The sequence below is a fragment of the Carettochelys insculpta genome, chromosome 4 (assembly GCF_033958435.1).
Source record: "Carettochelys insculpta isolate YL-2023 chromosome 4, ASM3395843v1, whole genome shotgun sequence".
Classification (NCBI taxonomy): Eukaryota; Metazoa; Chordata; order Testudines; family Carettochelyidae; genus Carettochelys; species Carettochelys insculpta.
In genome coordinates, this window is record NC_134140.1 from 91498778 (window position 1) to 91511276 (window position 12499).

Below are 12499 nucleotides of genomic sequence, written 5' to 3' on the forward strand. Positions count from 1 at the left end.
CCCATAAGCACTTTTTATGAGGAAATACGTTTTCAAAATCTGCAAGAAATTCTCTACATGTTTTTTTTTCTCTCAAAGGAGATGATTGCTTTTAAATCTGCCATTTATTGCCCCCGATAGGATCAATGTGGATTTTCATGTCAGGTACATTTTCTAGAAATCAATAAAGTGATGTTGGAAAGTTTAGTTTGAAAAGTGCAGGAACTAAATTTATATGTAACTTTGATGTAAATGATATATTTTTGTCTGCATGATATCAAGTGTTTGAATCTATTAGCATGAAAATCCAAATATTTCTGGGCAAGACCATGCTAGTAATAGATAGGAAATCTTATGGATTTTGCATTTCTGATGCGGAAGAGGGTATAATGTGTTTCTTTCAAAAAAGTTAATCCCTTGAGGATAAATACATTCCCAGTGCAGAGTGAAATTGGGTCATTTTATATAAGATGGAAATACAGGATTTTCACAAAGCTTTAAGTGGCAAAAGTTAGCATCTGAAATAACTCTGAGGTAGTTCTGTAGTGACAACACTAGGCACTATCTATGTTTGAGTCATAATGATAATTGCTTTTATTATTTGGTCTCATAGGATCAGATTCTGTTCTCCATGATAATGGTGTCAGCCTGGAATAATTTTCCTGAAGTACATGATTTCTTCTGGAGTTATGCTGCTGTAAAGGAAAAGCAGTTCTGATCCCTAATCATTTGCCTTTAAAATGAGTTATTGATTATAATTGGGCTACTCAAACTATTCCATAGTATGAGGTTTTTCACAAATTATTTTTTTCTAGATCTACCTGCACTGGACTAAGTTCATTTTAGGCTTAAATCTACCCAGGTTTGCCCTTTTACCCCACCTAACGCTCTCTGCTGCTTCTTGCCAAGACGTAGTCTGGAGGACATATGCCAGGAGGTGGTATGTGTCACTGAGTATTTACTTACATTTAAAGCTGCTATAGTACTTCAGTGTACATATTACCTACACTGATGAGGAATTCTCTTGTCATTCAAGTGACAGTATTGAAATTGATGGAAGAATTCTTTCATTGACCCAGTGCTAGCTACACAGAGATTTAAGTTGCCATAACTATGCTGTTCAGAGATCTGGATATTTCACAACCCTGATTGAAGTAGTTAAGTCAATCTAACTTTCCAGTGTAGACCAGACAAAAGTGAAAGACAACTCTGCAGTGAAGGCTTTCTTAATTCTCCTATGATTGCCATCCTCATACTAGGGAAGAGATTCTGTGCCCCACCCCTGAGTGCACCTTAGAACTCCCAGTCTGGAGGAGGGAGAGCTAGGGTGACTCTGAGCCATCTCTGCACCCTGCTAATCCTAGGCTGTTCCAGGAGATCCAGAAGCATGACAGCCATGGGCCTATAGCCTGCAGCACTACTTGGAATCTCCACAGAACTTCTGCTGTGGCTGTGCCACAGGCATGCCTCCCCCACCCAAGAAAAACTTTGCATCTCCTGCACTGGTGAGAGGATGCTCAGAAGAAATCCTTATGGCTGTTCTCCACTGGGCCTGTTCTGAGGGAACCCTTCCTTCATGGAAAAAGTATTTTTAGGGCTCTCTTGTGCCACTCTGTCCTGTTTACAAGACATGACAGGGTCAGAGTAGCTGTGAAGTTCTCACCTTTGAACTTTTTCCAAAAGTTAAAACATTATTTCCAAATAAACACCAATTATCACTCCTTTCTCCCAATAGTACATGTGGGTAAAGGCGCACACAAAATATTGGTCAACTCCTACCCTGAATTGTTTGTAAAAGTGGCCTGTTAGCTACTCTGGTGATGGCCACCATGGGAAAAAAAATCCTAAAACCCAGACTGAGTTACCCTGTTAACTTAAATAGGACTATGTACAGAAAGAAAGCAATTTCTGTTCCTCAGCGGCAACAGGAAAGCCTCTCACCAATCGTTTCCTAGCTACTAGCCTGCCAGCTTCTCCACCCCAGTGCTTCTGCAGGGTTTTGGAGGGAGTGCTGTCAGTTAATATGTTAAGTGGGAGCCCCAGCCCCACGCTCCAGAGAAGGGGTTGGTTTCCCATTCTCCTGCCCCTCGCTGCAACAGGGCTGGCGGAGGCTCTAGATCTGGCTTGGGCTAGGCTGCCCGCCACAGCTCTGGCCCCAGCCCCTGCCCTGCTGACACAGGTCCAGCCTCAGCCCCAACTCTCTTTGGGCCAGAAACATCTGTGGTCCAGCAGGGCCATAGATGTTGCCAGATTGGAGAGTACCAGATTTAAGAGGTTGAACCCGTAGAGTAATTCCATTTCAAAAAATGGTTATTCCATGTTTACGGCAGTTTGCCATAACTGGGATCAGAATATCACCTGGGTTAGGAGTCACATAGACTCCTGCATTGTATACTTTTTATTCTTTTAACCTTTGTTTACGTATGAGAGTGGAATTTGGCCCAGTAGCTGTGTTTTTTTAAAAGAAGTCATGTAAGATAGCCATCACAGTTAATCATGCACACACTTCAGTTGTCCATTAAATCCAGCTACACAACACCATCTTTCCTCTGTAGTCCTCCAATTTCTGTTTCTCTATAATCAACTGATATAAAAAGTCAATAGTCACTACCCATCAAGGCCAGAGGCCATCAGGCAAACTCTCTCATATAATGAAGTGGGCTCATTAAACTGCCATTTTGATTGTAAGATACAGAAGCCCTGTGACAAGAACAGCATAGTTATGAGAATGAAATCTTCCTGAAATCAGCGCCGGACCCAGGCTAAATGACTGACCGATCAACTAATTAAAAGCCTGCTCTTTATGGTTGAGTGAATCTGACTCAGGTGACTCAGAGTTGCTGAGTTTCTGAAGAGTGTATAAATCTTATCTATTAATATTTTAAAGTATTTTGATTGTGTATTTTCTTTCTTAACATATATCCAATATGAAAGTTAGTGTTTCTAATGTTTTTTCCAAGTAGTCAGTTAGTAATATAGGCTTTGACTGAAGGTCAATATGTCCATTAATGTGTCTTTGCTCAACACAGATATGCAAAACAAGCTGGAGTTCTTCCTTTGTAGAATGTTGAGTTGTATCTTCACAAGCTATGTCTAGATTACAGGGATTTATCGACAGGTATCTTTCCACAAAACTTCTGTCAACAAATTGAGGCCACACTGCCAAGCGGATCACAAGAGCAATCCACTCTGTCGACAGAGAGCAGCTGGACTGCCCAGCTGCTCTGTTGGCAGAATGGCCCAGGCTATGGTTACACTACAGTGCTCTCTTGGCAGAAGTCACTGTTGGAAGAGATTTCCTGACAAAACTTCTGTCGACAGAGTGTGGCCACACACACGAGCAAATCAGGAGAGTGTTCCGCTCTGTTGACAGAGCAGCCAGACTACCCAGCTGCTCTCTAGACAAAACGGGCACCTGGAAGCACAGCAGACAGGGCTGTCAATTATTCTGCACGCCCTGTCCATCAAGAAAAGGGCCTTCCCTACCAGTTCGCCCACACAGCTTTTTTATGGATGGAATCTGTCAGCAGCATCATGCCCCATGGCTGAGAGGAAGAAAGCTGCCAGGAAAAGTGCTGTGTTTTGTCAAGACACAGTTGACAAATCCCATTTTGTGTGTGCATGCTCCACAAGTTTGGCTGACAAAACCAGGGTAACCATAGCCCTGGTGTACCAGAAGCCCTGTCTGTTGATGGAGGCTGTCCTCCCCAGAACATCCAGACCGGCTTTCTCTCTTGTGGGGAGTGGGGTACAGATGTGAACAAAAGTGCTGCATTCTGTTGACTTATTGTCAACAGAACTCCTTGGGAATCTGGACACTCCCATTATGTCACCAAAGCAACTGGTTTGCCAACAAAACACTCTAGTGTAGACATTGCCATAATTTGTAAACAGCTAGTTAGCACATGGCAACATTGTAACTGTACTTGCAGTAGGAAAATCACCTCAGCAAATAATGCCATTCTGCAAGCCCCAAAGAGACTGGCATAATCTCTCATGTAAATAAATCCCTCTTCATAAAAAAGAAACTTTCAACTAAAAAGGAAAATTGAATCACCTGTGCTTCATCTGAATCAAAACAAACCTAGTGAGAGACATACTGTTTTTTCCCATATCTTTTCATTTCATTATATGGAGGACAAATAACTGGAAAATAGTAACTAATAGGCATAAAGACAACTGTAGTATTTTATCTAAAGGGATCTTAAAACAAAGATAACAGTAAAAGACCCCAAAACCTGTCAATAAACTGATGTTAATTAGCTGTATTTTCCTGGCACACCCTTTGTCCACTTTATGACTTGGTTTTATAGCTTTTGCAAAACAAATGAGGCCATCAGAGAATTCACTTGTTACAGCAGAATCATTTGTTCCCATAATATGTAAACCAAAAGGATATTTTAAAGTATACAATATAAATTATGTATATTATATAATATACCCACTTAAATGTTCTACAGCATTAGTATTAAAATGATGTGGTAAAGCTAGGGGAACAATCCCTAACAATGATATTAAACATTCCCATGGAGCTTAGCTTTTGTGACACTTAATCATGATAGCGGTATACCGAATCCATTTAGACTCTGGCATCTCTTTTTATCAAGTTTTACCTTTGTCCACATATTTTCCATTTCTTTAATGGAAATTACCCATATGCCATACTGTGCATGCTTGACTTATTTTGTATTTACTTAATGGCTTCATTTCATGATTTAAGTTGACTTTGTAGGGACAAAGCAGGTGAACAGTATCTTGAATAATAGGATGTCATAAGAGAGAGCACACAGCATCAAAAATTATAAATATTTTAAACTGTAAAGTAATACGAAAGGAGCATAGGAAAGTTTAGCTCAGAAGCTGTATCCACCAAACTAATTTTATTTCCTTTTTGATGCAAACATTTCAAAGTGAAAGGGTTGTGAAGCCACAGAGCTCAGTAAGTATCTGGTATTTGTATATGGAAAGTTTGTGGACTCAGGATCATACTTTTAAGTACCTGTCACAGAAATAGTAGTTATTTTCTCTATCCCTGAATTTATGAGGAGCTGGTGCCAGCTGCCTCATTACATCATACTGAAACTATTCCAGCATTTGAGTTACATGTTTGGAAGCACAGAGTTTTAGAAAACACAAGAGTATTTTCATACTTTTGGACCCTGTGCAGGAAACACATTCCACTAAGTTAATTATTTTGGAATGTGTTTGTAATTAAGACTTTCAACAAAAAGACAATAGAAACTGGACTCTAACAAAAATCTCTGATGGATGAAAATTTTTATTTAAATGACAATAGAAGCATCAAATTCTCAATGTCTGTACATATTTTTTTATCTTTCCATAATCATACAAATGGTACGCATTCTGGAGGCAAACCAACACAATTATTTCATTTTGTTGTAAAAGGACTTAAAGAACGTAGAAAAAAATGATTAACACATAAATCAGGTTTCATAAAATGAAAACATAAAACATCAGTTGTGGCACACCCACTGTATAAATTAATGTTCATTGCTGCTCATACTTTTTTTTCCCCTCTCTCTAACTATATGAGAACAATAACAGTGGCTAATTTGAGTCAACTCCATCTGGTTTGTTCTCATTCTGGCTTGAGCTATATCAATTTTCAACAAACCACATGAACATGATAATAGTAAACAAAGAATTAAAATACAATCATTTTAATGTGACATGATAGGCTATTCTGTGATGGTTCATTTTTGCATGACAAATACCCACAGCTGGGACAGTTCTACAAACAAAGTCCTCACCACCGCATAATGACAGGTATCATTCCTTTCTTAATTACTCCACTTTTCTAAGATACTACCAAGGTCAAGTTTGAAACATGGAGATATACCTATCTCCTAGAACTGGAAGGGACCTCGAAAGGTCATTGAATCCAGTCACCTGCACTCACAGCACGTGCACCACTCCTATGAAATTCAAATTGGCAAGAGCCATTTTGGAAGCTCTGCAGCATGCCACTTTAAGATTTAAACTATGACAAGGAATAGAGAGGGAGATTCTTCTAATGAGGAAAATAACCCTGTAATAGTGGTTTATGGAAAGCATAAAATGTCCTCGAGCCTTAAAAACTTTTCAAAACTTTTGCTTCACTTGGCTCAAAATATTTCTAATACTATACTGAGGTAAATGGTTCTCTGGTGTAGCTATATTGAAGTAAATGTATTTTCCCCCCTAGTTGATATTCCTCAGTAAATTCCAAACGATCATTCTAAACGGGGCTGGATTATCACACCTTCAGGCCTGACTGCACAATGTTTTCTTTGTCAAATACAGCTGCCTTTTTCAGATGGGAGGCAGATTAGGCTAAATCCCCTCTTTTTTATCTGAATGATTGCTGTAAAAAGGTGTGGCTTTTCTAGTTTCCATTTACTGACAGGGAGATGGGTTCATATCTTTATAGTGCTACACACTAATCATAGTAGATCAGAAAGGTAGAGCCAGGTGTCACCTCATGGAAATTCAACATGAACTGTTACTAATTGCAAGTGTTTGGACATTTAGCTAGAGTTCCAGCACTTAAAGGCACGTGCAGCATTTACTTTCAGATTTTATGTAATTTAACAGTACGGACAAACCAAACTTGCTGGGTTTCTGAATATGTTGGAGCTGCCAGAGGAATATGTGATTACTAGCTCCTTTTGAATCTTTTTTTTCAAACCCATTCCATTTTTCAAACCCAAGCGTTGCTTAAAATGATGGCATGAGTGTGAAAACACATTTTTATCCTAATACACAATACAGAGGAGGATATTTTGAGGTAGCACCACAAATGGATGGGAACTGGAGAGAGGAGCTAAAAATACTGTACTTATATGTGCCTTCAGCAATATATAAACACATATATAATGGAAAATATTAAAAATGCTTATGGAAGATTAGCATAAAATATAAAAAGTTATTTTAAACAGATTTATATGGCAGAAATAAGCCACTAACATGCAGGTTGAATTTTTATCTATTGTGTTTAAAAAGTTGATTTAAAGCTGTTAGCATCTATTATTCCAACTCTCTCTTCACTACTGAAGCTGTTCTTTATGTAATCTGTTTTCTCAGAAAACTTTGCTCTGACTTTAAAGTAGTGGAACTCTGAGTTGAGATGAATGATAATGAGCATTGTCAAAAGGCAGTAACATTGAGTCCCTGGCCCTTGCTGCTGGGCTGAGAGCGGCAGGAGTTAATTGTGTGAATGGTAATGAGACTGAGCAGGCACCAGATGCTCGCGTGCCTTTACAATCCAAATCCCACCAACAAATTCCTCCCACAGAAACTTTGAGGGACATCTTGGCACCCTGGAGATAGTGATAGACCCAGTCTCTGCCACATGCCACCTGCTAGACCCATTGTTTAAAAAAAAAGAAGAAAAAAAGCGTATTACGATAACAAAGTTGTTTGCTGTCTCTTGCAATGACTTTATGGCACCAGTTTTACCATGCTGGAGCTATTAAAAAAAAAAGAAGGAACATCTGATTCTTTGAAGAGAAACATTTGTATCCAGCACTGTTAACAACTTACTTGGAAAGCTGGATGCTTAGTAGATGTAGCATATTCTGCTGATAATTCTGCATTTCCTGCTTGTAACTCCCAGTGAGTCTGCTCCCTGTAGCAGGTTTACATTTCCACATTGTTTTTCCATGACACTAAAACAGTGGAACAAATGTCTTTCTCCAGAAAAATTACTAGTAAAAATGCAGCTGATCTCTTTGTGTTTCTCTATAAATATTACTTCTAATCCCTAAACACTTACAGATCAAGTCCACATTCTGAAAACAAGGCTGGGATTTTTTATTTTCTTTTTAATTTTTGGAAGAAAGGGGGGTCTTTAATACAGTGATTCCCACTGTGACAATCCTTTGTCAAACTCATTTGCCAAAAGCCACAGTGGTAAGATGTTCGGATTCTGCAGGCTGCCTTTGCCTGTAAAAATCCATTTGTCTGTGTATGGGGAATCAGGAGGTCTTTATGCAGCAAATTTGAGGCCAGATCTTTGTCTCTCCTATCATTCTTTTGCTGTTGACACAGTTGAGCACAATTAAAATTAACTCGGAAGCTGCTCGAAATCACTCCAGGTAGGGGTAGGCAATAATTTTTAATGGGGAACTACTTTGGTAAGTGGTCAAGGGCCACTTTGATATTAATGATATTAATTTCTTTGATATTAATGGAGGAGGTGTGGTAACAAGGGATTATCTTGACCTGGGTTAACTTGAGGCAGGAACTTGGGATGCAGAAAGAATTGGGGTTGCAGGTGCTGGCTCTGGCTGGGAGGTGCTTACCTTAAACCCATATAAGGGACAGTTACAAGACTGAGATTGGATGTTCCTTCTCTCAAGTGACCCCAAACTAATGTACAGGTTGAACCTCTCTAGTCCAGCAACCTTGGGACCCGACCAGTGCCAAATAAGAAAATTTGCTGGACAATGGGAGGTCAATACTGTCTAGCACATCACCAACACTTCCACTGCTTTCTGGGCTCTTAGAAGATTTTCAAGGGTAAATTACAGCTAAATAACAGCAGAGAACATGGACAGCCAGGACTGGTGGCTGCAAACAAACTTTATGGGACCACAGAAAACTTGGCCACACTCATGATAAGTAGTCATCAAGCTAACTACAATCATACCAGATTACAGATGTTGCCAGACAAGCGACAGCTGGATTACAAAGGTTGAACTTGTAGCAGTTCTTGGGAAGAGCTCAGTGAGAGCTGGAGAAGCCCAATCCTAGCTGGACACAAGATTTTTTAAGGTGATGGGCAAGGAGAATGAAAAGAGGAAATGAAAGAGCTGAGTCATGATTTTCCAAATAGAATGTTGCTTCTTAAAGCATTTATGGAATGGAAACATATATGTGTAGTCTCTATGACATTAACTGAATCATTGCTGAAGATACTGAACAGAAACTGACCAAGGACTGAGTCCTGAAGCACCCCCATTCAATATGCCCTCCCACCTTGACTGTGAATCACTGTTAACTACCCTCTAGGAATGGTTTTTCCAACCAATTATGATCCTACCTTGTAGTAGCTCCATCTAGGTAGCACTTTTGTTTGTGAGACAGTTTGTTTGTTTATGAGACAGTCATTTGAGACAGTATCAAAAGCCTCAGTGCAGTTAAGACATATAACATCCCCTCCAGCCCTGTCCACAAGGTCCAGTCAAAGCTATTAGGTTGGCTTGATATAATTAGTTTTTGACAAATTTAATTTTTCCACTTTTTCATCTTTCTGACAAGGCTGATGATAAATCTGTCAATTTTGATATTAACTAAGATTTTTTTATTCAGATGTTTTGAACCAGTACTCTGAAAAGCTCTAGCTCTACATTTGTGCCTTTGCCAGTCTGAGACTTGGTCTCTACTGAAAGAAAATATTTACTATGGGCTATTTCAGGGCCAAGGTGCTACAGATAGCAAGACTCACTAGATGAATCAATTATGGCTTGCGTAGCAGTGGGCCCCAGTTGGGTTTGCAGCATATTTTCTCTTCTGAGATCCCAAAGTGTAAGTCAAATTAATGGGGAGCAAGGTTTACTAATGAGCAGGACATGTGTCAATTATGGTTAGGTCATGTTTTAAATCTTTTTGTTGCATGCTGTTGTTTTAAAAGAAAACATAGACTCTTAGGCACTTACATAACTCTAGAAGCTGGGCTCTTATCACTGACAACAGGGTGTTGCCTTTATTTCCCACAGCTGTCAATTTTTACAGAAGAATCAACCACAACATATCTTTCACACATTGATTCTAAAGGATTAATGTGGAATAATGTAACTACTGAGGACTAGATCCTCCTGCCCCATGCTACTTAGCTTCCCAAGGAGGTGAGAGAGCCAGCATAATTATGCTTGGCCACCACATCAAACTGTGGAAGTCAGGAACAAATCCAAAACACCATTGTATATCAGAGTCTCCTGTCTGCCAGATGAAGTTAGGCACAATGTAGGCCAGTCCCAAGGCTACTGTATATTGCACTGGAAAAGAGATGAGGCTCTGGGTAGTGCCAGAATATTATGGCATCTTCTCCTTGTGCAGATGAAGCTCTGCATTGTGCATTTTTTTCTCAAAACATTAGATAGTGATGCTAAAAGTATGCAATATGTTCTAGTGCACATTCCGTTCTTACTATTGTAAATCAATTGAAATGATAAGAAAGTCTCTGGTGAAATGGAAAAGGCAATGAGATACAATAAAGACACTGGCTCAGAGCATCCTCTTCTATGGGAGGCTCTGAGCACACCATATATGACAGCACACCATATAAGGCATTCTGTGTCACCTGAGTCTGTGGGCAGCCTGATGCAATAGCACTGAGCAGTGTGAGCCAACACATGTACAGCTATGAAGCCTTAGCTCCAGAAACCTCTTTCCTGGGATACTCCACCAACACTGCTACAGGATGAGGACTGAACATGGCACAGGAGAATTGTACAGTAAGTTCATCCTTTTCACCTAAGCAGCTTCTAGTATAAGCACTGGGAGGCCTTCTTACTCTCATCCCTGCCTCTGGATGGATGAGCAGGTTTCTGCTGCTGCCATCATGGGGGGATGGGCTCTACTCTGGGGCTTCATTAGGGGATAAATTCACTCATGTCAGTGACCCTGCTTCTCTGGGAGAGGATACAGAGTCTGTACCTGACATTGACACTCAAAGTAGGGGGAGATGAAGCCATCAGGGTTCAAGTACTAGACCACTTGAATGCTTGGGTGACCAGATGTCATGATATTTCAGACTTTTTCATGTATAGGCACATATTACGTTTCATTCTCTTCACCGTCTCAATTTTTCACATTTGCTCTCTGGTTTAGGAGTGCCTTCAATCTGCCAAGCATGCAAGTGTGCAATTCTGATTTGGAAGGTTTTATGAACAATGTGCAGATGTGAAAATGACAACACAAGATGCAAGGTCATGGCGAATCACTGAATGGTAAGTACTACTGGTAGCTGAACATGGCACATCTACTGTGAAGCTCCTTCTGGCTATTCACTCTATTGAGAGGGATCATTTAATTCTTGACCCTTTCTAAACCTTGTCCCTATGTCTTTTTTTTCCAGTAATCCACACAGGTCACATTAGAAAAAAGTACTTTGTGAGTTGCAAACCATGAAGCCGACTATGCTTGCACTTTGCATCACATGTCATCATTTGCACCAGAGCAGTGAATCATTATCAGGCTGTCAATCACTATCACATCAGAATGATTGCCTTGTTTATACAGGTACCAAATCCTTAGTCCATCACTGATATAAATGCCAGGAACAAGGCAATGGGAAAACACACCAGTTGTTTTTACTTGGGGAAATGTTGTTCATAAAAGATGTAGTTAGAAATAAAGGAAGGAAAGAAAGGAACTCTGCCCTCATTATGGTGGAAATATTCTTCTCAACAGTTGTCTTGACCAGGCAAGACTGCCTTTCACATGCATTACAAAGTTGTTAAATCACATTTCACCTTGCTACACCTTATGTGCTAGAGCCTGGTGTGACATGATGCGACATATGGTAATAAATCAGATTGAAAATTAATGTAATTACAGTTTTTGAAAAAAAGTATGCTAATTTCATTGTATTTAAAGAAAAGTTAAGGCATTGACACTTTTTTCATATTTTTAAAAAGTGCACATTGTCCCTGGTAAATGATTATTGCTTCAACATAAGCCTTTTCTCCAAACCACTTACGGGCTATGGTTACACTACAGCCACCTGTTGACAGAAGTCACTGTTGGAAAAGATTTCCTGACAAAATTTCTGTCAGCAGAGTAGGGCCACACACAAAACACAAAAGCCAATCGGAAGAGCATTCCTCTCTGTTGACAGAGTGGCCAGACTGCCCAGCTGCTCTCTCAACAACACAGGCACCTGGAAGCACAGCAGACAGGGCTGCCCATAGTTCTGTTTTCCATGTCTGTAAAGAGAAACCTCCCTCCCTGTGAGGCAGAATGCTACCTGTGAAACTGTTGGGTTTTGTTGACAAACTGTCAACCAAAACACATTTTGTGTGTGAACATTCCACCAGTTTTTGTTGGCAAACCTCGCTAGTGTAACCATAGCCACTGTGTCGAGGGCTATGTCTACACTAAACGTAGAAGTCAACCACCAATACGCAATTTTAGCTGTGCCAATTGCATAGCTAAAATTGACTTATCAGTGGTTGACTTCAATGTCTGTCTATACAGAGGAAGGTTGACAAGAGCATTTCTCCCAACAACCTTCCTTAATCCTCGCCACTTGTGAGGTGTTCCAAGGTTGACTTTGACCTCAGAAAGAGCTGTTTCGTATGAAACAAAACCCCTGGAATATCGATCCTGAGCGGGTCGATTTTCCACAGTAGTGTGGTTCTAACTCAGGTGTCATATTACATATAAGTCAGTAAATTTTAGAAGAGCAGATCCTGGTTTATTGAATACTCAATAAAACTCCTTTGAGAAATAAGAGAGCCTAATATAGTTTTATTTCTTTTGACAATCCATTTTAAAGTTATTTAAACTGCTGGGT